At 42.5% G+C, this 6,885-nt stretch overlaps 1 long non-coding RNA gene across 1 annotated transcript; it reads left to right on the top strand.

Moving 5' to 3' along the window:
* Window positions 1–217: 217 nt before the first annotated feature.
* LOC121134777 lies at window positions 218–6,247 on the top strand. The gene is made up of 3 exons (XR_005872004.1): window positions 218–456; window positions 954–1,167; window positions 6,042–6,247. It is a non-coding gene; the product is annotated as an uncharacterized LOC121134777 (long non-coding RNA).
* Window positions 6,248–6,885: the final 638 nt, after the last annotated feature.

The raw sequence follows: 6,885 nt of genomic DNA, 5'->3' as shown, positions 1-6,885 counted from the left end.
ATAAGAAACAGGGACAGCTCTCCCATGCTCACAACTTCGGGACTGGCTTATCAATGCCTCGGTCCACAGTACAACACTAATTTCTAATGCTAGTTTTAAATATACTTCTTTACCGACTTGATGTGAAGACGATGACATTATCAGGCAGTACGTGTAACCAGTTAAAACAGAATGTTTATTCCACACAGTTCTGAATTCTAGAAGTATGTAATCCACTTCCCCTGTCTGCACTCCGCTGGGAGACTCCAGGGAGGCCTTACAACCATCTCTTCCCATTGCTGGTGGCTTTGAGAATCTTTACCTTATAACTGTATATAATTGCAATATCTGCCTTAGACCATTCAGACTTTTGTAATGTGATATCATAACTTGGCTGTCTTATCGGCCACAGAAATCCATTCCTTACAGGTTTGGGGGCTAGGAGATTCGAGACCAATTGTGCCAGCAGAATAGTTGGTAAGAAGACGTGCTTCCTGATTCACAGTTGGCTTCTGATTGTTTATCTCTTATGTTCTCACACGGTATAATAGGCAAGAGATCTCTCTGAATCTCTTTATAGGTCATGGGTCTCCTTCATGAGGACACCACCCTCATGACCTAATCACAACCTCCAGCTAAGGCCTCACCTCCAGCTCTGTCTCACCAAGGATCAGGTTTCCACGCATGAATTCTGAAGGCATATGAGCACTCGGCCTCTGTCTTCTATTCTTCAGTCTATGTTCATTTCCTTGTATTCTTCTTATAAGGGTACACATTTAGGGAACATTTCCCACAGCAAGATCCATAGTCACATGTGCAAAAAGCCTTTTTTTCCAAATATAAGTAATGTGTACAGTCCTAAGAATCACTGTGCACTATCTTTTTGGCCCCTTATTTATGTAACCTAACACCAACATGTCTACTTGCTAAAGTAAAGATCTAAGTTAATGCAGAAAGCCACTCGTGAATTCCAGGAGTGTTTAAGTACCTCTTCAGAAGCTCTATAAACTCAGGCCTCAAGTTTCAAAAGAGTTTGGAGAACACAAGTCAACCTCGTGAGTGAGCTGGTTACATCCACAACATCCGTCCTAAAAAGATACAGCCTCTGTCCTAGAAGGACCAGAGAAAAGATGTGTGGTGGAGTAATGGCCATAGACAGACTCCTGGATTCTGCCAGTCCAGAAGGAGGTAAGCAACACATCTAACAAGACATTGGAGCTCTAGAAACATCTTTGAGATATGAACTTACTTTAAGTCTAAAGGAACTTTCTGTCCAGGATCTATTCAAGTAAGGAAATAAGACCCTTTCAACCTATCATGGTGACTCCAGCATCACAGGGACAGGTTGATTCCAAGGATGTTAGTTTAAAATCCACAGGCATTCAGGATTACATGACATGATATTTATTTTTGTTTCATATTAGGCAGTGAGATCTTCAAAAGCTAAAGGCTTTTCAAGGAAAAGAAAAATGCAAGCTCTGAAAAGGACTTTTAAAAAATTCTGCATAGCAATAGTTTGCTCTAAATGAAAGCATCCTTTTTTTGCTACTTTATGATTAATAACTCAGTATTCTCACTACATCGGCCTTGCTAGCATCCTAATTTTGTGTTTTCAGTGGGTATGGATACTTCTACCAACTTTCTTTCTGTGAATGCAAATTAAGTACCTGGGGTTTAAGCAGAAGAAATAATGACTTTTACTGAATGCTCACACAACAAATCTGAGATGCAGCTTTCATGCCCATAAAGTTCTTATCATAGTCAAACAAATAATGTAGTTTTACTTTTCTTTTCTATTTTATGTATAGTATGTGTTCTGCCTGTATGTATGTATGTATGTATGTATGTATGTATGTGCATCACATACATGATTGGTGCCTGGAGAAGTCAGAAGAGGCTGTCAGATCAGTTAGGAGTACAATTTGGGTCCTCCAGGAGAACAACCAGTATTCTTAGCTGATGATCCATCACTCCAGCCAAGGTGGAACACAAAATCTTCATATTCATCATCATTCACTCTGTTCCCTCAAACACTATATCTCTTCTCAAACCCATCCAAGCAGGAGGTAAAAGGAAAACACCAACCTGGTGCCAGCATGTTTATGAACTATGCAGTCTCACAGGCTTGACCTGGATCACTTCTAACCTCTTATTCCACCTTGAGAAGCAGAAATCATCCCCGATGTACACACACACACACACACACACACACACACACACACACACACACACTCAAGAACTTGTCAAGTTCATTCCCTTGTCTACATTAAAGGGTTCAGAAAGTTACTCGTTTGAAGGACGTGACCTTCCATGTTGAAATGTTAACTTTACAAAGATCTAAAGGAGTGAGTGAGTATAAAGTGGTCACTGATTAGTAGAGGGATATTTGGAGGTAATTTTGGTGAAACTCTATGTTGGTCAGATTTCTGTCACTGTGATAAAATCTCTGAGGTGATAAGTTTATAAGGAAGAAAGGTTTGCTTTGACTCAACATCTCAGGGACAGAGATTTCAATCTATGGTCCTGTTGCTTTTGTGGTTGTGGAGAAGGACCACATCATGGGAGGAGGATTTGTAAAAGCTGCTCCCTTTGAGGAGGTCAGAAAGCAAAGAGATATAGAAAAGCTAACATTCTGATATCTCCTTCAAGAACACCCTTCCAGTGATTCAATTTCCTCCCACTGGGCTCCACTTTCTAAAAGTACCTCTACCTTCCAGTAGGACCAACGGCTTCTGTGTACAAAGCCTTTAACCCATGGGCCTTCCAGGGTTATTTTACACCGAAACTATAGCACCACGAGATGGGTGGAGGAGTACAGATTCAAAGCTCTGGCCATGAGTTCCCATTCTGTGAATGCAACAAGATTTGGGAATCATCAGGAATTTAAGAACTTAACAGTATATCACACCAGTATATCCTTCTTGAAGGTTGTTACTATTGTATTGTCTTCCTTAATTTTCTGTTGCTATAAAAGATTTCCTGGGTAACTTACAAGGAAAGAAAGATTATTTAGCCCTCGATTCTAGAAGTTGGAAAACCAAGATGGAGTGTTTTAACATTGCAGAATAACTGGGCATGGGAGAAGAGGGCTGCGGCTCCATTTTGCCAGCCCCCTCTTGCAACTATATTCATTCTCCTTTTAACAACTCAGTCATTTTCACAGGCCCTACCTCTGTAAAATTTCAATGGGAGTTTGGGATAAGCCTTATTCAAGACACGGTATGTGTATAGTTTAACAGGATGAACCCATCCCTAAAGATGAACTTCAGCACTACAACTTGTTGTCTTTTTTTTTCTAATTTATTTATTTTTCAGTTTAAATTTAGATTAGAAACAAGGTTGCTTCACAAGTCAGTTCCAGGTCCCTCTCCCTTTCCCTCCCCTCCTCCCGTGCCCTCCCCCCAAACCCCCCCATTATCCCCTCATTTCCCCAGGGAGGGTGAGGCCCTCCATGGGGGTGTCCATAGTCTGTCATTTCATCCAGGGCAGTTCTAGACCCTCTCCCAAGAATCCAGGGTGAGAATGCATCTCACATTGTTGGATGGGAGTCCAAAGTCCGTGTGTATACTCGGGATGAGTACTGATCTGCTGCCCAAGGCTCAATAGATTACCTAGGCCTCCTCACTGACACCCACATTCAGGGTTGTTGTCTTTTTTTTTTCTGTCTTCCTGGATGCTGCTTCTGCTTCTGAGTCTGCGACTCCTGAATATAGTTCTGGGTCAAGATTTCACCTTTAAGCCCTTGAGGTCCCCAGATCTCTGTCAGACCAGCACAGGCCAGTTACAGTATGACTGGTCACACTGACTAAGCATGTGACCATCCAAGTCATTCCCTGTCATGGTCACCTTACCTCATGAACTTCAAGTCACTGTCTTCTTTGTAGACCTATGGCATTCACATACCCTAGAGTTTCTAGGTGTGGCCCTGAATTTAACGTTTTTGTGTTGTTATCTGACCATGTGACCTGATGTTGGATTGAATAGACAAGAAGACAAAAAGACTGTGCCTGAAAGGAAGCTACATAGCTGGTCCTTTCCTCGTGTCCCCTTGTCTTGTTTTCACGCATTTGTTTTTGTTGTTGCTCTGGGAGGGTACTTGTTGGGTGGTTCCGTCTTGGTTGTGTTCAGTGTGCCCTAGAGATAGGTTCTTACACTGTAGTCCAGCCTGTCTTGAACTCACTCTTTTCTTGGTTGAATTTGGGATTAACCATGATTCAACTCCCCCAAACAGAGGGATTACAGGCATGAGTTACCACACCTGGTTCATCACCACTGATATTTCTGTTCCAACTCCTAGAACCCAAAAACGATACTCCCAATCCACTTCATTTTTCACAGCTCCTTTAGGTAGATCTTCTAAATATATTTTTGCATCTCTCAGCAAAGAAAAAAAAATCCAGTACCTTTCCGATCTGAACCAGATGATGCACTCTTTCTATCTTATAACATCTCTTAAATCCCTCTGCCTGTTCTCGCTCCTGCTGTCTTTCAATCTACCTAAGCCAAAAGATCATTTTTGACTTCACTACTAGATTGCCAACATTTTAAGGTGCTACATTGTTTTAGTCTTATCTCTTCAGAAGAGACTTTGAAACCCTGGAGGAGAGGTTTTCATCTCATTCGGGATGCCCCGAATCAGAGTAATTAGTCTGAGGCAAGCTGTAGGTGTTCTGTGGTTATTATTATCCTTATCACTGAGAAAGATTCTTGTTGTGTAGCCTGGACTGACATCAAACTCTTGATCCTCCTGGTATTGGTGACTTGTGCCACCATACCCAGTAAATACCATTTTTCAGATAGACCTTCACAGTGTAGTTAAATAGAGGGAAAGTGTGTCTCCCTTCATATGTCTCTAGAGGACACACAGTTCTTTTCTGGAAGAAAAATTGTGACATGATACGGCCTTACAAGAAACTGCAAGTGAGCTTGTCTTGTTTTAGAATAAGAAAATGCAAATTAAAATAATGTAAATGCTTTGAGGGGCTGCTGGAGTTTTACATGTAAACAGTGACATCTGCTGGTGACAATAGAGAGCCATTACAGGGCCTGTCAATAAGATTCAGGGTTCGGAGCTTAGATTACACAGAGGCATCCCTCACAGAGACACTGGAAAGCACTCCAAAGGCACTAAATGACACAAAGGCTCGCATTTGTTGTGTCTGTTTTGGCGCTGGTTTTTTTGGTTGGCGTTTGGTCGACTTCACACACACTGGAGTAACCTGAGGAGAGGGAACCTCAACTGAGAAAGTGTCTTGATCATTTGCTGGTAGGTAAACCTGTGGAACGTTTTCCTGAATAGGGAAGTTGCAAGTCATTGTGTGTGATGCCACCCTTGGGCAAGAGATTCTGGAGGATATAGGAAAGAAAACTGAACAAACCAGAAGGAGCAAGTCAGTAAGCAGCGCTCCTCCATGATGTGAGCTTCAGTTCCTTTCTTCAGATTCCTGCCCTGCTTGAGTTCCTGCCTTGACTCATCTCATTAGGGTCTGGAAGCTAAAATAAACTCTTGTCCTCAAGAGTTCCTGTTGTCATGAGTCTCTGTCACAGCAAGAAAAAATAAATTAAGATACTGACTATGGGCATACTATTCTTGGAAATCATATATTTGATTAAGGTAATAAATTAGGGACTGGAGAGATGCTTAGCTGTTAAAGCTTCATACTGTTCTCTCAAAAAAAAAAACACACAGATTGGTTAGTAGCACCCACACTGGCCAGCTCAATCCAGCTCCAAGGGATCCAGTGTCTCCGGCCTTGAAGGCATGGGTGTTCATGTGTGCATACCCCCACACAGACACACTTACATAAAACAAAAGTTAAAGTATGGACTATTAAAAATAAAAAAGTTCTTAATTTGTGAGATTCATTAATGTCCAGTCTAATTTTGAATTGTCTCTCCTCCCTTAGGTACATTTTTCTCTCGCTAGATTCCCATTCCGTTTCCTTGGGGAGTGGGGGTGCGCTTAAGATGTCAGTCTTTTCACAGTTAGGCAATCCTGAGTACATTTTGTTCTGAAATTCTGTTTCTTTTTTCTTGTATTGTTGCAAAAAAACAAAAACCAGGCAACATGAAAGAAAACATTTGAAACGGAGCCTGAGGACTGCTGACCGAACACAAGGAGAACATGAAGACTGCTGAGGTCCTGCCTTCCTTCCACACCCTGCCACTGGGGTGAGAGATGAGACTTGACACCCCCGCAAAGGCAAATGTGAAGGGCCACTAGTGGACGGAGCTTACATTCAAATGACAAATAAATGGGTGGTTTCTACAGCCATCTTGCCTATACAGTGCTGTGTAGTTGGAGCGCCACCTCTGCCCTCCCCCCCATGAAAAAATCATGCACACCTCTGGTTGTCACCAACTGTTTACATTTACTGAACGCACTGAACTGGCTTGAAAAGAAAGGTCTGGCTCCACGGAAGGCCTGTCCCAGGCTCAGATGCTCACAGAACCTGTGCCTCGTGACTCGCTGTTGGCGCATAGGCAATGCCAGAATTCCTCCTGTTTGCGTCTCACTCGTCAGCCCCCTGACTCTACAGGCTCGCTTCTTGTGGAACTTTGGCTTCTGTCCGCTCTTTCTTGTCTCTCAGATCTGCGCCTCTCACGTGTTGTGCCTCTCCTGTCATCATCCCCCGGTTCAACCCCAGGTACTTGGAAAGAACCATTATAAGGATCGGCCCGGTGGTTGGGCTCTGTGCGTGTGATTGAATTGGATTGTTTAAAAGAACTGCAAGTCAGACACCATTTCCCTCAAGTGACCAGGGTAGAAGATAGGATCAGAAAACAGCTGACCAAAAGCAAGCAGCTATGAAACAAATGGAGCCAGAATTCTAACCACAATCTATCTGACTCCAAGTAGCATCCCTTTAACACTAGACCCATGTTTGGAATTTCCTTTTGGAAAAA

This window comes from Mesocricetus auratus, unplaced genomic scaffold (genome assembly GCF_017639785.1).
Source record: "Mesocricetus auratus isolate SY011 unplaced genomic scaffold, BCM_Maur_2.0 Super-Scaffold_100030, whole genome shotgun sequence".
NCBI classification, from domain to species: domain Eukaryota; kingdom Metazoa; phylum Chordata; class Mammalia; order Rodentia; family Cricetidae; genus Mesocricetus; species Mesocricetus auratus.
This window is presented reverse-complemented; position numbering and strand designations above follow the sequence as displayed.